Genomic DNA, 21,498 nt, shown 5'->3' on the forward strand with positions numbered 1-21,498 from the left:
TTGAAGAAATAGGTCACAATTATTATATTTCTCACTTTCTCTAATTACACACACACACACACACAGATATATATATATATATATATATATATATATATATATATATATATATATATATATATATATAGAGAGAGAGAGAGAGAGAGAGAGAGAGAGAGAGAGAGAGAGAGAGAGAGAGAGAGAGAGAGAGAGAGAGAGAGAGAGAGAGAGAGAGAGAGAGAGAGAGAGAGAGAAATCCTTTTTTTCTTACTGAGTGTTTCATGCTCCCCAATGGCTTTCCACTCTCTGGATGACCACATTATTGGTATGCCAAAGGAACTTCCAATTCAGAGAAACAAGCTAAAAGTAAACAACAGCCTAATCAAGGAACCTCCAAGACACACCATCAGCTGCTAAAAAAATAAATAAATCAAATCACACTCCCTTCCAGCAATGATGATATTACCTAGTTGGGTAATGAAATGTCTGCAGAAAACAACAACCACCAAGCTCCTCCTTGTTTCACTTGGATATAAGAGGTAGGTAGGTAAAGTACAATCAGGTTACTAAGGTTCTGTTATTTATCCTCTCTCAATGAACTGTAGTTCTTGTCTTCCTATGGAATCTGTTCCCTGATCTGGTCTATTTTTAAGTTCTGAAGCACTATAGAGTTATTCTTATGGAATACAGACATACTCTAGAAATCTGGCTATTTAATGTCAGACAGAATAGTCTCTATTTTGGGGTGAGGGGTTTGTGTGCAAGTAAACATGGGTTTTGATGGAAAGCAGGTGGCTTTTAAAAGCTGATTTGTAGAACAATTTCTTCTATTAAGCTCAGGGGAAGTCTGTCAGCAGCTGAAGAGAAATATGCTGTTACTGATCTTTTGAAAACAGGAAAAGAAATGACTGGTAATTTGTAAAGGAATACACAACTGTTAAAAATTGTGCTAACTTGGAATCATCTTTTTCCTTGGTGTTCACCTTTTTACACCTTGGGTTCAAAGTATAGCAATCACAATCTCAATTGCTTTCTGGCTACAATTTCAGAGTAACAATCCCATAAAGCGCTGAAAGAGGCACAGTGAGTACGAACCTTCACCCAATTAAATTCTCTATTCGTTAAACTGTACTTCATAATGTGGTTTACACTTTACCATCTGTGCATTAGGCCTCACAACCTGCCCTCATTTTTTAAAAGCTGTCAGGATGTGGGGGAAAACCTTGATGCAGTTATCTATTTTATCAAGAAGAAGCCTCGTACTTATTACCGGAAACCTTCAGAGGTGTCCTAATTCGCTCCCGATAGCCTGGGTTACCTGACTGAGTTGTTTGTTTTCGATAGCTTTTTTCCCAGAGGTCACAACCGTATTCTTATCTGGTGTCTGAGCTCTCTCATTTTCATTAACAGGTTGGCTGCGTACATCTGAGTCTGCAGTGGGAATTACATCAAGGTGAGCAAAGCAAAGCAGCAACAAAATAGCAACAAAACCATGCTCTCACCTCCAGACCACTAAATGTACATTAATCTTTGTTCATGGTTTTTTTTAAAAAAATTAGTTCTTTCGTTGCTACTTTTCTTCCTTTGCCTCTAAGGGCAATTAGTAGAAAACAGAGAAAACTTATTCTCCTTTTCTAGAAAAAGAAGAGATTAAATTTAGAAAATAGCTCTAATCAAATTCACATACGGGTAGTCGCTGACTTACAATGGTTCATTTAGTGACTGTTCAAAGTTACAATGGCATTGAAAAAAGTGACTTACAGCCGTTTTTCACACTTACGACCATTGCAGCATCCCTATGGTCATGTGATGAAAATTCAGATGCTTGGCAATTGACTCACATTTATGACGATTGCAGTACCCCGGGGTCATGTGATCACCTTTTGCAATCTTCTGACAAGTTAATTCAAGGGGAAACCAGATTCATTTAACAACCGTGTTGCTAACTGAACAACTGCAGTGATTCACTTAACTGTGGAAAGAAAGGTCGTAAAATGAGGCATTAACAAATGTCTCACTTAGCAGCAGAAATTTTGGGCTCAATTATGGTCATAAGTCGAGGACTGCCTGTAATTTGTTGATTTTTTTTTCCTTTGGAATTCTCCAGAGACTGAAGTGCAGGCATCTTTCTTTATATAACTCCTTTCTGATTGTAGGAGGGGTGGTATGGGAACCTAAGCGGTGTTAGAAAATGCTATTAATATAGAACAAAGTATTCAGTTCTATAGCACTTTACTTTCTCAATTGTCTAAAGGAAGACTTGAGAATTCTTGAGAGAATTACTTGCAGAGTTGGTAGACCTGTTTATGGGACTGACAATTCTAGGTGGGCTAGCCACCCTAGTTACTACTACATTCCCCCATCCCCCGGATTGGTTGAGCTGGTTCCATCTGTGTAGCAATATACCTATATCCTGATGACCTGGGTCCTAGAGGCTAAAACATATGAAGAACGGTTGCAGGAATTGGGTATTTTTAGTCTAGTAAAAACAAGAACTAGGGATAATATGATAGCAGTGTTCCAATATTTGGGGGGCTTCTTTATTTTCCAAAGCACCAGAAGGCAAGACAAGAAGCAAAGGATGGAAACTAACCAAGGAGAGAAGCAACCTAGAACTAAGGAGAAATTTCCTGACAGTTAGAACAATTAACCAGTGGAACAACCTGCCTCCAGAAGCTGTGAATGCTTCAACACTGCAAGTTTTTAAGAAGAAACTGGACAGTCATTTGTCTGAAATAATATAAGATTTCATGCTTGAGCTGTAAGGTCTCTTCCAACTCTGATGTTCTATGTTCTCACTGCCATTTCTTTTTAAAATCTTAGCACATTGGATCAGAAAAGAGTAACATTACTTATCATACTACAATTGCTCATCACTATGGAATATTGCATTTAAAAATGTTTAATCAACCGTTACTCTAGTACAGGGGTGTCAAACTCAATTTCATTGAGGGCCGCATCAGCTTTGCGGTTGCCCTCAGGGGGCCGGGTGGGTATGGCCAGGGTGGGCATGGCCTACTGGGTGGGCGTGGCTAGAGTGCGTATGGCCTACTGGGTGGGCATGGCCAGCTCTACATCGTTCACATCAAGGGTGCCTATGGGGGCCTGGGCAGGAGTGGGACAGATCTGAGGGTCTCTGGCAGAAGGAGGGTCTCTGGGCCAGGGCCAAGGCAGTGGGGGCCGTTCCCTCACTGTTTCCAGGATGGCTTCGCAGGCCACATGAAACCACTTTGCGGGCCAGATCCAGCCCCCGGGCCTTGTGTTTGACATGTCTGCTCTAGTAGATCAGATCAGAAAACTGATTCCACTAGAAGGTTAGAGCTATACTTGATGAATATAGGCTCTAGTAACAGAATCTTGTAAGAATGATTGTATTGTACTCTACACATTCTTATAATCCAGGGAACTGGAGAGTCTCTTCCAAATTATCTTGTTTCTCAGAACTTAAGAAATGTTCATCCCTCTTTGCTTGTACAACAGCTCTTGACTATTTCCTTCAAAGTCATCATCCTGACTTTCTGTATCAATTCTGATGGAGTACAGGACAGTAATGGTAACAGTTTCTCTTTAACATTCCAAGCAATAGTTTTTGGAGTTGCATGATAAATGGAATATTTGCTGGGCAGCGTGCTGCCACCAAACTCGGCTCAGCCCAATTAGTTGTTGATCCTATAATGCACGGGAGGAATGTGATTCATTCTAATGACATTTGGTATTGTTGGAAGTCTGAGGTTAAATTGGAGGCCTCCATAGCATGGCTACTTTTCATGTCAACACAATGCATTTCCCAGATTGGTCAAAAATAATATGGAGAAGAGCCATATCACAGAGCTGTCCAGACACTGATGGGAATCAAATATGTGAACAACCAGTTCTCTGTGTAGATGCCACTTCCGGAATTCAGTTCTGGGAACTGGGCAACAAAAAATTAGCTACCAGTTCTGCCGAAGTGGTGCGAACTGGCTGAATCCCACCACTGTGTCCAGGCTTAAAACAATTGTAGTTTTCATGAAGCTAAACATTGTAAGTTGTAAGTGGATATGCCAGGCGTCAAATCCTGATAGCAAGATTTTTTTCTCTATTACTGATCTTTAGCTTATACAGATTGGCCCAGTTTCCTTCTTATTTATTTTATTTTTTATTTTTATTTTAATTCCATTTATATCCCGCCCTTCTCTGAAGACTCAGGGCGGCTTACAAGCTTAGCAGTAGCCTTCATTCTATGTATATGCCTGCTTATTAGGGCTTTCACACACACCCCAAGCAGCATTATTACAAAGTCAGCTTAATTGCCCCCAACAATCTGGGTCCTCATTTTACCTACCTCGGAAGGATGGAAGGCTGAGTCAACCTTGAGCCTGGTGGGATGCGAACCTGCACTAATTGCAGGCAGCTGGTGTTACTTAAGGAGGCATTAGCCTACTGCTCCACCAAGGCTCGTATAAACTGGCCATAGGGCTCAGGCTTTTCTGGTACAGAGTTTACTTTGCCTACTAGCCTGAGTATTGGGAGTTTTTGTCAAATGAGTGATGTGCCTGGAAACCATTGGCTTTAGAAGAAACCTGCCCTTTGGCTGTTCCTGTCTAGCCTGTGTGAGGTCACAGGGGCAGCAGAAGAAGCCGAGTTGGGTCCAGCTCTGGCGGTCGCCATGCACTCCTTCAATTGGCTGGCAGCTGTGGGAGAACAGAGAGGGAAAGTGCTTTTCTCTGCCGGCACAGTGCTCACCCCTCATTTGGAGCAGCCTGAAGACTTGATGGGATGGAGTTTGAGGGCATCAGATCAGTAAGGGAGAATATTTGTAGCTCAGGGTTGAAAGGAGAGGTCCTTGGTGTTCTCTGAGCTTGGCTGTTTTCTTGCAGATGTTTTATTACCCAAACTAGATAACACCATCAGTGCCAGTAAGGAGTGAGGTTTGCTCTCTGTTTATTTTCTAGTGGCTTGTCCTGTCAGTGTTGATTCACTTCATCATTGTTCTTGATGAAGTAAACAATACCCAATCAAGGAATTGCCAAACAAGCTAACAGTAAATGGCCCAAAGAGCCTTCAAGACAAATCCCACGAGCTGTCACTTTTTCCAAGGTTGTTGTAACTTTGAACAATTGTTAAATGAGCAATCATAAATCGAGATCCCTGTATATGTATGTGTGTTTGTGTGTGTGTGTGTGTGTGTGTTTGTACTTAAATAAGCAGTGTTTATGGGACAGTATCAAATGGTTCTATACTTTGACATGTGTCTCACCTTCAGGTTAAACTTTTCTTTTTCCTCCTCTGCAAAAACAGGATTTTTGTTTCTGGACAGTCTCTTCATCCTCTGTATCCTGCACAGTCTGGTAGTATAGTAGGCCCACCAATTCTATGCTGAGAGTTCCTTTTTCTTGGATGCTGTTAAAGAATTCCTTATGGCTTGTCAGCCTTCATCTACCTCACACTTGCTCCTAGGCCTCTTTTAAACCTCCAATTTGCATTCTTCTTGCCAAAGTTGCTCCTTTTCATTAACATCACTTGAGTTGGATATCCAATTTCATTTTATAAGGGGACTTTTTATGCCTGCGTACGTAAGTTTTGATATTTATTCATACCAAAGATTTGATTTCAAAAGGCTTTCTGGTTACAAGGTATGTGCAGATTTCGTGACCGGGTTGGGCAGTTGTTTGAAAATCTCCATGGAAAGTTTAATCAGGGAGTTCTTTCTCTTGCTTTAAAGATAGGACATGTTTCTTGAGAGTCTTCAGCCATGCTGCAAGGAGTATTCCCAAACCACTCAAACCAAAGTAGATTTTTAAGACAGAAAATCCTAGAAAATCTTCATGACTGACAATAAAAATAATAATAATACTAACAACTGCTGCAGTGGCTATGCACCAGGGTCAAGTGGAAGAGTCATCCCTGTTTCAAAATTTTCTCTTTGTAAAGTATAATTTGAATGAGTCAATGCAAAACGCTTGCATGAGATAGATGACTATGCAAATTGAATGAATGAATGAATATAATATGATGTATTATGTAAGGGTTTTATATTTTATGAAAACCAGTTTCATGTAGTGGCTCAAAGGGAATTTTACTTTTAATGATCCATTTATTTACAGCCTTGAAGTAGAAATGTACCTCTTTTCAACTATTGTTCCTGATCTTGATTGGTATAAGTTACATATTTTTATGATAGTGGAAATTTCACCTGCACATCTTAACTTGGCTGAGTATATTGTGAATTAAATATTCAAAATTTACAGGCCAAATTAAAGAGAAAGAAGGATAATAGGAAAAAAAACTAATATTATCTAAACAGAAAATACCCTCCATTGGACATCTGGTAATTCTAGATCAATAAATATATATAAAAAAACAGGCACTAGAATATAAGTGGTAGTGATCTAAATTCATTATGTGAATTTAAACAGATCTTTAGGAAAGTCGCAGTTGGATGTAAATGGACAAAACTGCATATATTCCAGAAGTTGAGAGTATCACATTACTGGTATAACTCTCAGGAACTGATAATGATGTCTGACATATGCAATAGCATAGGAAAGATTTTTGATTGATTGATTGATTGACTAAATGCCATCAAGTTGTTACTGACTCTTAACCATATAGATAGATTTTCTCCATGATGATCTGCCCTTAACCAGGTCTTTCAGATCTCCCAGTGGTGCCCTGATTTGATCTGACTATTTATTGTTAAAAGCATTATCAGTATCCAAGGTGAATAATTGTTCTGTGGTATTAATAATAATAATAATAATAATAATAATAATAATAATAATAATAATAATAATAAATAATAATAATAAGTTGGAAGGGACCTTGGAGGTTATCTAGTCCAACCCCCTGCTTAGGCAGGAAACCCTATACCATTTCAGACAAATGGTTTTCCAATCTCTTCTTAAAAACTTCCAGTGTTGGAGCATTCACCGCTTCTGGAGGCAGGTTGTTCCACTGGTTAGTTGTTCTAACTGTCAGGAAATTTCTCCTTAGTTCTAGTTTGCTTCTCTCCTTGACTAGTTTTCATCCGTTGCTTCTTGTCCTGCTTTCAGGTACTTTGGAGAATAGCTTGACTCCCTCTTCTTTGTGGCAGACCCTGAGATATTGGAACACTGTTATCATGTCACCCCTCACCAGTGCTTTTTTTGTAAAAGAAAAAGGTGCCGGAACTCACACATGTCATACAACCCGCCTTGCCTATCCTATAAGGTTCCATCCAAAAAAGGTGCCGGAACTCCGTTCTGAGCATTCTATGACAAAAAAAGCCCTGCCCCTCACCCTTCTCTTCATTAAACTACACATACCCAATTCCAACAACCGTTCCCTATATGTTTTAGCCTCCAGTCCCCCAATCATCTTTGTTGCTCTTCTATGTACTCTTTCTAGAGTCTTGACATCTTTTTTACATCGTGGTGACCAAAACTGGATGCAGTATTCCAGGTGTGGCCTTACCACGGCATTGTAAAGTGGTATAAGTACTTCACGTGATCTTGATTCTATCCCTCTGTTAATGCAGCCTAGCACTGTGTTGGCTTTTTTGGTAGCTGCAGCACACTGCTGGCTCATATTTAAGTGATTGTCCACTAGGACTCCGAGATCTCTCTCACAGTTACTACTATTGAGCAAGGTACCACCTATACTATACCTGTACATTTGGTTTTTCTTGCCTAAATGTAGAATCTTACTTTTTTCACAATTGAATTTCATTTTGTTAGATAGTGCCCAGTGTTCGAGTCTGTCCAGATCCTCCTGTATCTTAAGCCTATCTTCTGGAGTGTTGGCTATTCCTGCCAGCTTGGTGTCGTCTGCAAATTTGATGAGTTCCCCATCTATCCCCTCATCCAAATTGTTGATGAAGTTGTTGAAGAGCACTGGGCCCAGAACAGAGCCCTGGGGCACCCCACTACACACTTCCTTCCATGTAGATGCAGTTCCATTGAGGACCACACGCTGAGTACGGCCTGTCAGCCAGCTACGAATCCATCTGGTGGTGATGCTATCTAACCCACATTTTTCTATCTTATCAAGTAGTAGGTTGTGATCTACTTTGTCAAATGCCTTACTGGAGTCCAAGTAAATTATATCCACAGCATTCCTCTGGTCCACTAGTTTTGTCACTTGGTCAAAGAATGAAATAAGATTTGTCTGGCATGATCTGTTTTTGACAAACCCATCTTGACTTTATAAAATAACCCTCATGCAAACGTTCTGAGATACTGGAAAGAAAACTAAAACATCAGGGAAATTAGAGGATTGTTGTTGGTGTTATTGGGAAAAAAAGCCCTCAGTTTTGACTGTGGACTATATTTTATCTTACTGTGTTTTCTTCTCAGATCATATAACTTCCTGCATGAAGTAATCTTTTCATCCTTCTCTCTGTTTCTTTCTCCTTTCCTTTCTCTTATGGCTTGCTTTTCCAGCAGAATTTTTAACTGGGTCTCTTACTTTGTGATGAATGAGTTTCATTCATCTTTCTCTCTGGGGTTTTGTGAAAAGCTTTAGACTTCATTTGCTCCCATTTTTTTAGCCTGCTATTCATTTCCATGGCAACAGGAAAAGAAGGGGGTGGCAGAGTGGGTGGCAATGTGGCCAGAGGTCAAGAGTGGCCACTTTATGAATTAAACTCTGAATTTCATTAGACAGGGCACAATGTAACCTAGAGTAACTCTCTTAAAAAGTGGCTGTCCAAAGAATCAAACTAAGTTGGAGTAAGGAGAGGAAGAGTGGAAATAGATCAATGAGAAGGAATGCAAGTCCTCACTGTCTCTGTCAGGATTACATTTAGTGACTTAATAGAAGAGTGATTCATTGGTAGAATCATGTGCCATGTTTCAGCAAACTCCTCCCAAGTTTGTTCATACCAGCAATGAGCAATTCTTTTGACATTCCACAAACTAAACTTACTCCTGTGGTTGATAATCGGCACAAAGACTGGGCTGCAACTTTAGAAAACCTGTCTGTGAATACGGAGAAGCTCTTGTCTATTATTTCTTCTTTCCTAAACTGAAATTGTGGAATGATGAAAAACCTAACAAACCCAAACTGGATAAATTTGCCCATCCTTGCATAGAAAAACTCGCCTTTCAGTTGTAGATTATTATTATTATTATTATTTTTAAAAGCCCGTCTCTTTCTCAAACACCAGCCCTTTTCACTGGCACAGTGACCTATTTTCCTCACTGCAGAAGAACTGTTCGCTCATTCGCCAGCATCTCTCCCTCTCAGGGATAAAGAGGAAATATCTCCAACTTAATTGCTCTCTTTCTTAATTTAAAAACTGTAATAGTTGTTCATGTGTCTCAGCCTGCTTCCTGGTTTTTTTGAAAAAAAATTCTTGAAAAGATAGTCTCCTAATTTACATTCAATCCTCATTTTAGGGCATGGTAGAACAGTATTTATAGACGAGAATATGTGTAGCTCAGGGTTGAACCATTGTATCTTTGGTGCTCTCTGAGCTTGGTGGTTTTCTTGCAGATGTCTCCTTAACAACCTAGGTATCATCAACAGTACTAGAAGGTGGTGGGAATTTGCTTCTATTGAAATAGCCATCATGCCATTCTTTAGCCATGAGAACAGAGGGTCCTTAGGGACAATATTCATTTTGATGAGCACTAGAAGCAGAAGTGGAAGATGGGCAACTCAACTGTATCCCTTCTTCAGAAGGAAAATTTTTGCACTATGGCAATATAAAAAAAATCTCTTTTAAAAATGTTTCTTGAATGTGGAATTATTCTCTCCAGGTTTTAGAAGATGATTACAGGTTTTTAATATTCCAAATTATGGTTTTATTCATGGGTGCTTTGATTAGCTGGCTCATGAATTAGAAATCATATAGGTAATCAACTCATACTTTGTTTTATGTGTGTTTAGAATGATTCATTATGTGAAGATTGCGAATGGGGGATGATGCACAATGTAATTTCCTAGCCCTTCATGCAATGGCTAAACTGAGCCTGTATAACTCCAGTATTTCTTTGTGGTCTTTATGAGAACAGAGCAGTATAAGTTAGAGCTGAGGATTTTAAAAGGATCCAAGTTCTTTAACTCTCCCAGTTTTAACTATGTGTTTTGACAGTACCTATGGTATCTGGATGTTGATTATGCTTTTCCTTAATCCTATTGTAGTTGGAAGTTATGGCATCTTCTGGTTGGAGATAGTTCCTTATGATGGAATTGACAGAGATCTGCCAAAAGCAGGACATTGGACTGGAAAAAGAAATACAGGGGGACCATATATCGTGATGTGGATATAACAGAAATATTTATTTATGGTGCACAGTTCAAGTTCAGGCTATAAAAAAAGGTTGTTTGTTAGACATATTTCACAGCTGAGAATTTCCCAGAAGCTCTTCTATGTTAAACAACAACAATAGTATAAAAGATTATTTTTTAGATAACATTTTCAACTAATCTATAAATATTTAAAACGGTTCTAGAGAGAGTATATAAAAGTGAATGGCTTGTATTATGGAACTAACCAATGAATATGAACTTGGAGTTTGGCTATTTGAATGTGATAAGAACAATGCATTATAGAAATAAGGCACTGGGAGGATAAATAGCAAATTTAACAAAATGGAGTAAGACAGCCATGTGTGGTGATTATTTAATGCATTGATGGATAAATCTATAAGGAACTTACGGTAACAATTGAAATGTATCAGTTGTACACACATATTGAAGATAGATGTATTGAATCTTATTGGCAAATATGTATATACTTCCTTATGCAGATGACAGCATGTTGCTGGCCAAGAACTTGAATAATTTTCAGTGAATGTTATATTTAATGATGCCACAGGGAGCATGCACCTGAGAATTAATGTATCAAAGTCCAAGGTAATTGTGTTTGACAAGGCAAATGGACTGAATGATTGCAAGTTATAAATAAATGGAGAAAAAATGGAGTAGGTAAATGAATTTGTATATCTTGGTAGAATGTTTACTGAAATGGGAGAATGGATGGAGAGACCTTAAGATCTGCAAATGCTGATAGTGAAATAGTTGGCAGCAACAGGTCTGTTGGAGAAATGAATGGATTTCAAAAGCTATGAAGACGGCTGTGCATAAAAGCCTGCTTCTGCCCACTGTGCTATGTGAAAATCTGGGCTGGGCTGAGCAAACATAAAAGTAAATGAAAATGCATTGAGATTGGGTACTTAAGAAATGCAATGTGGTTAAAAAAAGGCCAAGACCAAGAATGAATGGCTTTTAAGAAACAGGGATAAAATACAAATGTGAGTTATCAGGAGAAAAATAAATAAATTAAAGTTGTTTGCTCAGGGAGACACAGAGAGAAAATCAATGAGAATTGAATTGCAAAGCAAGTTTCTGCAGGATGAGCATGCGGAAAGGTTGAGAAAGTTAATAAAATCCTCCAAAAGCGGTGAGAATGTTACAAAATAATGTTTCAAGAGTGGTGTGGAAATGGTGAAAGCAAGGATGCTTTTCAAGATAGAAAGTTATGGAGAAATATAGTGAATGGTATTAATATCAACTAGACTTAACTATAATTATTTCTATTTGATATTATTTATTAAAGAAATTTATTACTATTGATAGATTTGATAATTTCTTACTTGGTTTTCATGCTTTGTGTAAAGCTAGTTATCTTGAACATGTATAATGTTCAATGAATACACACACACACACACACACACACATACACACACATGCCAGCCACTCACATGGCCCGGTGGCCAACAGGCCATGGCCCAATAGTGGGCCATGACCCACAGGTTGGGGAATCCCTGTTTTAGAGTATCCTGCCAGAATTCAGAGACTGGGCTTTATCTCACAAGGTTATTAATCTACATCTTACTTCTGCCTGCAGGTGAACAACACCAATTCATGTAGGCAATCAATTCACGCTTCATTTTTGCATGTTTAAAATGCCTGTTTGCATGTTTAAAATGTGCTATGTCAAGATTGAGAATGGGAAATGATGCACATTCTTAACTTCTTTGCCCTTCCTGCAGTGACTGAACTCCCTTTTTATGACTCTGTAGTCGCTATTTGAGATAGAGTCAGGGCAAGTGGAAGGAGCTGAGCGTTGACTGGCTGGATGCCCTTCCTGACACTTACTCAGAGCTCACAGCAGGTTTTTCTTTCTTTTCTTTTTTTGCACCCTAGGAGACAAACATCTGCTGCTACCTAGGATTGAAGTCTCAACTTTTTGAGTGGGAGGTGAGCATCTTTACCAGTAGGCCATCACACTGCTCTCTCAAGTTAGAGGTGAGGATTTTACATCCCAAAGATGTATAACAGGATCCAGAGTTAGATCTTGAGCTAGCAGACATGATTCTGCAGATCTGCTCCTCATGAGTAAACTGCAGGAATTGCTGTTTCACAGTTTGCCTATGAGTTGAGTGGCTGGGAGAATCTCTGTTCTATTCTTCCAGTCTATTATTTGACACAAATACATACAGTTAACTTATTTGGTGGCCTTCCACTGACAGAAACACATATCTTTTTATGTCTTTTCTGCTTTAATGTTTTCTGCTATAAGCCACCCAGAGTTGTTGGATATGAGATGGGTGGCAAATAAATTTTATAAATGAATGAATGAATGAATAGAATGGAATGGAATGGAATGGAATGGAATGGAATGGAATGGAATAGAATAGAATAGAATAGAATAGAATAGAATAGAATAGAATAGAATGGAATGGAATGGAATGGAATGGAATGGAATAGAATAGAATAGAATAGAATAGAATAGAATAGAATAGAATAGAATAGAATAGAATAGAATAGAATAGAATAGAATAGAATAGAATATCTACTGAACAAGATTAATTACACCAAACATTTATCCTTGTTTTGGTCCTTATCCATATATATTAACAAATTAATTTAAACTGTTGGCTTTCAAAAGAGGGCCAAACACAATAGATTTCATTTCCTCAGCACAAAAATGTATGACTGTCCATGGTACCAGTCCTTGAAGATTTTGTTTGGATATGAGCAGCCCTTCTTGAACTAATGCGCACATCAAATTGCAATTAGTGTTCCTCAATATGGAGTAATGCTGTAATTTCAGCTTCAGGGATTCCCAGCTACAATTTAGGGAGTTGCAGCTCCAAAGTCCACAAATTTGAAAGATGTTATGTTGGAGAGATTGCATCAGATTTCGCAAGGTTCTGAATGTTGTTCTTAGCTAAACAAATAAATAGATATATGCATTAGAATGTTACCTACATTAAAATAATTATTGCAAATGAAGGCAGAAAGGGAAGGGAAGAAATTTGTGAAACAGATACAAATCAATGGAATACATCTATAATTTTATAGCTCATGTCTTGAGGCACATGTTTCTAGAGAGTTCATTTGCCTATTTTTTTACAGGTTTGTGATATTTTTTTCTTCCATCATAAAAAAATCAAGACAGCAGACAATGTAAAACATTACAATAAAACAAATCCAAACAAAGTAAAACAAAAAAAAGAGCAATAGGACAGATAATAAAAAAGAAGAACCAGCATTTTAAAAATATACTAATAAAAATGCATTAATGATGGGTCCTTGGTGTTCTCTGAGCTTGGTTTTCTTGCAGATGTTTCATTACTCAAACTAATTATGGTCTTATTTGATGCCACAGCCCTTTTCACATCCATAGACCCAGAAATAGCCAAAGAACACATGACAATACTGCTCAATCGCCTAGCCAACCTAGCCAAATATACCAAGATTGAAATGCTCAGAATCATGGATTTTAGTAACCTCTGCCTAATCACATATTTTCAATTCAATGGACAAATTTATCAACAAATGGAACCATCGATTTCAGGACTTATAGTATTACAACACCAAGAACTGATAGCACTCTCATGCACACAACCCAACACCTTCACAATAATAATAATAATAATAATAATAATAATAATAATAATAATAATAATAATAATAATAATAATAATAATAATAATAATAATAATAAACCAACTAGAGAACACACACCATCAACAACATCTTCAAAACATTTAAATTCATAAGGGAAGAAGAAAACAACTTTCTACCTGCAGTGTATGCCTCCCAGCATACACAAAGGACAGCACAGCAGGGGGCTGATGGTGCAGATCAGCAGAGGGGTTGGACAGCTCCCGGTGATAACTGCTCACTCAGGATAAGCCTAATGAGTTAAGCTGTTGACAGCCCCAGGCATGGTCAGCCTGGTGGGAAGCCAGGCTCTACACCCATTGTCACCTGCACTGGCAGGAAGCCCAGGTTTGAACTGATTGGATGCCATCCACCTGGGCAGGTACAAATAGACGCCAGGCTTCCCTGTTTCCCCAGTTCATTCTGTTCAGAATAAACTCATCTTTACCCCAGCTCTGTGTCCGCCTCTATGTGAAGCACGCGACTTTACACTACCCTTCCTGGACATCCTCATCAGCAAAGACAGTGATGGCAAACTAGAAACACAGGTCTATTGAAAAACCATCCATATCAAACAAAGTAGTCCACTACCAAAACAACAATCCAACCTCCCACAAGAGAAGCTGTGTAAGAACATTATTCAGATGAGCACAAACACACTGCAGCAATCTGGAACAACAGGAAAAGCAAACAGATGATCTATATAGCACTTTCCAACAAAATGAATATCTGTACAAATGCATCCAAAAGTGCCCGACCACTTAACCCAATATACAGGGGGTCCCCAACCCCCAGTCTGTGGACTGGTACCGTGCCACAGCATGCCAGCAACCAGGCCACACAAACAAGCAAAGCCCGATCTGCGGGATGCAGGCAGCAGACAAAACCACTCCCCCTCCGGTCTGCGGAAAAACCTCTGTCCACGGAACCAGTTTGTGGTGCCCAAAAGGTTGGGGATCTCGGCAATAGAGCATAACCAACACAAGCTGTAAAAAAGGATAACACTGTCATACATCAAAAATATCTCAGAAACCAGCAAAAGACTTTTGCAACCACATTTCCTGAGGTTAGCTGCTCTCAAGTTAGTAATCATTCCGTAGATTGTATGGAATTGTATGGAACAGTCTGTCTAAAATCTCCTACAATCAGATTCATGGGATGATTTTTGAGTCTTGTGTTTTGCAAATGAAGAACTTTTCTCTGTCCATTTTTTGCCACGCCATGCCTGATTGTATTTATGCTCCTCATTCCTGAATGACTCATTTATCTTTTAGCATTTTCTATGAGGAAGATGCTTGTGACAAGTGATCACTTTGTTTGCCCTTGTCTGTCCTTTTTCCAACTCTGCTAAATCCTTCTGATGGCAAAGAGCCCTATACATGGTATTCCAGATGGAGATAAACCATAGATGTGTATGTGCATTTGAAACATGTAAAGATTTACAGGAAATAACTTGCAATTCCTGGAAACTTCCTGGTTGCCAGTGAATCTATAGTAGATGTAGTTTAATAGCATAACTTTTTGACTGGGTTTTCTATGTGCTCCTAATCCATTTGTACATAGTTCAACTATGTGAAAATTCAGCTAAAGGACTTACTTAAAACAAAAAACTGGCTTGGAAATTTCCTTTGTCTGAAATTTTAGGCAATGAGCGATAGCTGAGGTCTGTTAGATGAAGCCTTTCAATAAAAAAGTCCTCTTGCAAGTCCTATAAATCCTGCTAATGTCTATTTGTCAAGGTAATAATTTAATGTAATGTAACATACCATACGGTGGATGATGCAATGATAGGAATGACTCAGCAGGAGTCTGTGTCCCTTTAGGAGTCTGAGTATAAAAGGGAAGGCTTGTTTACACAGCCATTGTTGAATATTTGACTGTTACCACTGTAATTTTAGGATATTTATCTGTTAGCAAAGTTTTAACCTATACCAGTTGTGTCTTTCCCCTTAAGTTGGTGCATCAACTGATTACTATTACTATTATTAATATTTCTATACCGCCCTTCTCCCGAAGGACTCAGGGCGGTGTACAGGGCAAGAATAAAAACACAGAATTACAAAAGTTAAAAAGTAATTAAATACATGCCCATTTCTAAAAAACAATTAATACATAATAAAAACCCCAATAAAATAACAGTAAAAACCCCACAATCCCCCCTCAGGCCAGGCCGGCTTGTTCAAACAGGTATGTTTTTAGATCGCGGCGAAAGGAGCGAAGATCGGGCGCCTTTTGGAGCTCAACTGGTAACTGGTTCCATAGTTCCGGGGCGCCCACAGAGAAGGATCTCCCCCTGGGGGCCACCAATCTACATTCTCTGACCGGTGGCACCCTGAGGAGGCCCTCTCTGTGGGAACGCACAGGGCGGTGGGAAGTTGATGCCGGCAGCAGGTGTTCCCTAAGGTACTCCGGACCCCTGCCATGTAGGGCTTTAAACACCATTACTAGTACCTTGATTACAAGCTGAATAAAATCTTCTCTACTTTGTCATGGATTTTTAACTGAGGCAAAATCAGGTGACCTACAATTGGTTTAATGAAGTACCTCTCAGCCTTTTCAGGTTGGTGAAGACACATCACTCATCTCCCATTTTTGATCAGGTTCTCCCCCCCTCCTATTTTGGCTGTTTATGATGGCAGTGCTAGGCTGGTGACCTTTCAAAATTTGCTCCCAAATGATGCAGTTTTGAGTACATGTATCATTGCTTACTCTGTTCTAGCTACAAATAGTTCTGTGCCATAAATATATCTATCCATATGATGAGCACATATTGTCATTTTGGTAGAAGTGGCATATGGTGGCAACTGATAAATTTAAGCAGTGGCCTCGAAGAACTGCACCACAATGCTAGGCTGCTCAGCTGACAGGACCACTGTTTGGTTAATCCACGACTGAAGTAGTATAACAGCAAAACCACTCGATCCCCATCCTTGCTTCCTTGCAGAGGAATCTGGTCTGCATTTATTGCCTGTATAAAAAGATCACATAGAAAAATCCTGAATAGAATTGCTGCTTGAGACTCAGCTATTTTTTGTGCCTGTGATGTTTTTCTAAACTTCATTCACTGCCAATTACAAATGAACAACAAAAAAGGAGATCTCAGGAAGGTGACAACCTGGAGTCTTCATAAAGACTTCATAATGAAGAGAAAGGACAGCAAAGCTGGGAGATTACCTGCATGTGACAGAACTATTTGGCTATAAGTCAGAACATGGATAATAGAACAAAGAAAGGGATTGGCCATGAGGACTGTTCATTTCATGTTCACTTAGAAGGGACGAAGAGCACTTTAACTCAGAAATTGGGAAAAGCCATGCAAGCATTTTTGAAATTCCAGCTTTGAGGTGATATGTCTCCTTGGGCTTTTTACATTCTGAGACAAATGGCAAATAGAAGGAACATGACAGCATAGATCTCTCCCCCTTCCCACTTTCTATTTCAATTAGAAATAGAATTCCCCTGAGAATCAATTGCTCTGATTTACAGGTCAGATACTCATAGAAACGTGCTCTAAGACTTGGAAGAAAAGCTTCAGTACTTTTAATTTGCTCCCCATCTTTGGCTGATGTGATTAGCAGCTGGGACTAATTGCTTGGAGGAATGCTTCCTTCTTGTTTGCACCAGCTTTGGTTTCAGAGAAGCAGTTCTGAGCTTCTTGTGAAGGAGAAGTAGAATGGAAAATGACATAGTGGATAGGATTTGAATTAAGAAGTAGTCCATACACTGCCTTGGATTACTTCATTATCCAATGAAATAATGGTGGCACAGCGATTAAGTGGTTAAGAACAGTATTACAGGCAAATTCTGCCCACAATCTGGAGTTCGATCCTGATAAGGTTTAAGGTTGACTCAGCCTTCCATCCTTCCAAGGTTGGTAAAGTGAGGACCCAGATTGTTGGGGGCAATATGCAAATAATGCTGGCAGTATAAACTGCCAGAGAGTTTTGTAAAGTGGTATATAACTCTAAATGCTATTGCTATTTCTTCTACCTTTGAAATAGACTTTGGAAGTGGGATTTAACTTTCCCATTCGATATAATAGGAGCATAGTGAACAGCAGCAAGAGCTGTTAGTCTTAGTGAAAGTGCAACAGATAAGAAAATATAAACTAATTAATTTTATCACTTAGGTAAATCCATAGATGATTGGAATATTGTTTTCAGGGAGTGCTCACAAATAGTTCCTCATCAAATTGGCTTAATATATCAAATGACTGCATCATTTTCATCAATAACTTGGTTGGATAGATGGAGGGCATGGAGTATCAAATTTGGAGTTGACACAAAACTAAGTGGGATAACAAATACTGCAGAAAACAAAATATTCAGGATTATTTTAGTAGATTAAAATGGGCTGAAATGACAAAAATGAAATGTAGCAGACAAACATAAATAAATTAACAAGCATAATATATATGATATAGTCATAATATAAGAAAAATGTCTTAGAATTATAGTCACCATCAAGTTGAATAGGAATTAATAGTGTGCTATGCTTGCCAAAAGGGTGATGCTCTTCCAACCTAAACTGTTTCTGGACAAAACCTCTGCAATTCCCTTCTTAGGCAGTTACATATTTCTGTAGGAAGTAGTGTGGAACACCACGGTTGAAAATGTCTATAAACTATTTCAAATCCATGAAAAGGGAGGGAAGACACCATAGAAAAGAAACAAAAATGGCCCTTTTAACTTTACACTGATGGTACTTTTATAGCATGCTGTGTGTAATGATGGCAGAATTTAATTAAATGAACGTATGAGTGAAAAGTAATCATAACACCATTTATTTTTAGACTGCAGCAATCATCTACTGAGAGACATACAGACACCTTAATGTATGAGGTACAGAAGAGAATATCGCATTCAAGGCAAAAGCAAAATATGTCTAGAAATGGAGCAAATTTAATGCATGGGTTTAAACAGAGGTGGTGGCTAATGTGAGTAAATGAAAGGGAGGCAGAAATAGAATATAAAAAAGAAATAAGCTATAACTAAAAACTAAAATGATTAAAGTTTCATTTTCTAAATAAAAATTAGAAACAAATAGCAGAAAACATCTTATATATAGTTCAGTATTGTAGTATTTCTTCTAATTAATGTAACGAACCCAAAATGTATAAATTTAATCTGCATCTAGGGTGACTAAACTGAGCAATGGATAGGGATCCTATTCTCCTAACATCGGGGGTGTCCAACTTTGGCAAATTTAAGACTTATGAACTTCAACTCCCAGAATTCCTCAGTATTAAATAAATAGTAGTAAATAAGTAGTAGTAAATAATAAATAAATAGTAGTATGGGAAATTCTGGATGCTGAGGTCTACAAGTCTTAAAATTGCCATGGTCGGACACCCTTATAAAAGAAGTGATTTCAACAGGGTACTTTTACATAAAATACCATTTTACAGAAAACACCATTTTCTATAAAAAGTTTTTAAGATGCTGGAATCCTGCTCTTTTTGCATTTGGTCTTCCCCTCTGGTCTAAAGTGCCAGGCCTTTGTAATAACCCTAGGACAGGGGTCTTCAAACTTGGCCCTTTTATGACTTGTGGACTTCAACTCCCAGAATTCCTCAACCAGCATGCAACAAGTCATAAAAGGGCCAAGTTTGAAGACCCCTGCCCTAGGATGAATGACTTTCACTAAGTTACCTCAGATGGTTTTGTGAGTATAATATGGAAGAATCTTTGTTCATGATTGGATCTCCTTTGTAGAAAGATGAGATGGTACTGCAGTTGATTGAAGATGTCTCCTTGAGGTCAGATTGATTTAGGCACCTGCAACCCCAGAGTAAGTGTGCTCTCTTATGCAAGTTTCCCTGATTTCAAAAGGACTTGTTCTTTAGCCAATATAATTGTAAATATAGAATTTCAGCCTCAACTCATGTTTTTAACATTTTTTTTCTTATATAAGCTATTGAAACTATAGGCTGGGTGTCTCACAAGCCTGTTGCTGTTAGCTGCGAACTCGTGTCCGACCCATCACAACCCTATGGACAACGTTCCTCCAGGCCTTCCTGTCCTCTACCATCTTCTGTCCATTTAGGCTCACGCCTACTGCTTCAGTGACTCCATCCAGCCACCTCATTCTCTGTCGTCCCCTTCTTCTATTGCCCTCAATCTTTCCCAGCATTAGGCTCTTCTCCAGTGAATCCTTCCTTCTCATTATGTGGCCAAAGTATTTGAGTTTTAGCTTCAGGATCTGGCCTTCTAAAGAGCAGTCAGGGTTGATCTCCTCTAGGACTGACCGGTTTGATCGGCTTGCAGTCCAAGGGACTCGCAGGAGTCTTCTCCAGCACCACAGTTCAAAGGCCTCAATTCTTTGGCGCTCAGCCTTTTTTATGGTCCAACTTTCACTGTCATACATTGCAACTGGGAAGACCATAGCCTTGACTATACACACTTTTGTTGACAGGGTGATGTCTCTGCTTGTTAGTGTGCTGTCTAGATTTGCCATGGCTTTTCTCCCAAGGAGCAAGCGTCTTTTAATTTCTTGGCTACAGTCCCCATCTGCAGTGATCTTGGAGCCCAGGAAAATAAAATCTGTCACTACCTCCATTTCTTCCCCATCTATTTGCCAGGAATTGAGAGGGCTGGATGCCATGATCTCGGTTATTTCAAGCCAACTTTTGCACTCTCCTTCTTCACCCGCAACAAGAGGCTCTTTAGTTCTTCTTCACTTTCTGCCATTAGAGTGGTATCATCTGCATATCTTAGGTTGTTAATATTTCTTCTGGCAATCTTAATTCCAACTTTTGATTCATCTAGCCCTGCCTTTCTCATGATGTGCTCTGCATATACGTTAAATAGGCAGGGTGACAGTATACAGCCTTGCCGGACTCCTTTCCCAATTTTGAACCAATCAGTGGTTCCATGTCCAGTTCTCACTGTTGCTTCTTGGCCCACATATAGGTTTCTCAAGAGACAAATAAGATGGTCTGGTACGCCCATCTCTTTAAGAACTTGCCACAGTTTGTTATGATCCACACAATCAAAAGCTTTAGCATAGTCAATGAAGCAGAAGTAGATGTTTTTCTGGAACTCCCTAGCTTTCTCCATGATCCAGCGTATGTTGGCATTTCTTCTGCCTCTTCGAAATCCTGCCTGTACTTCTGGTAGTTCTCGATCCACATACTGCTGGAGTCTAGCTTGTAGGATTTTAAGCATAACTTTACTAGCATGAGAAATGAGTGCAATGGTGCGATAGTTTGAACATTCTTTGGCACTGCCTTTCTTTGGAATTGGAATGTAAACTGATCTTTTCCAATCCTGTGGCCACTGTTGAGTTTTCCAAATTTGCTGGCAAATTGAGTGTAGCACTTTTACTGCATCGTCTTTTAAGATTTTGAATAGTTCAGCTGGAATACTGTCACCTCCACTAGCTTTGTTGTTGCTCAGCTTTTCTAAGGCCTACTTCACATTCTAGGATGTCTGGCTCGAGGTCAGTGACCACCTCATTGTGATTATCAGGGACGTTAAGCTTATTCTTGTATAGTTCTTCTGTGTAATTTTGCCACCTCTTCTTAATCTCTTCTGCCTCTGTTAGGTCCCTGCCATTTTGGTCCTTTATCATGCCCATTTTTGCATGAAACGTTCCCTTCATCTCTCCAATTTTCTTGAAAAGATCTCTGGTCCTCCCTATTCTATTGTTTTATTCTAT

General features: G+C 39.0%; 1 protein-coding gene across 1 annotated transcript in view; it reads left to right on the plus strand.

Annotated features, from left to right (window-relative positions):
• The window catches only part of PTN (pleiotrophin), a gene marked incomplete at its 3' end in the record, with an annotated part of 90,511 nt that overhangs the window by 17,806 nt on the left and 51,207 nt on the right, over positions 1–21,498 (plus strand). Inside the window, exon 2 of the mRNA XM_083365383.1 lies at positions 12,094–12,195. The remainder of the gene's footprint in view (positions 1–12,093; positions 12,196–21,498) is intronic.

This window comes from Vipera ursinii, assembly GCF_947247035.1.
Source record: "Vipera ursinii genome assembly, chromosome: 6".
Taxonomy (NCBI): Eukaryota; Metazoa; Chordata; class Lepidosauria; order Squamata; family Viperidae; genus Vipera; species Vipera ursinii.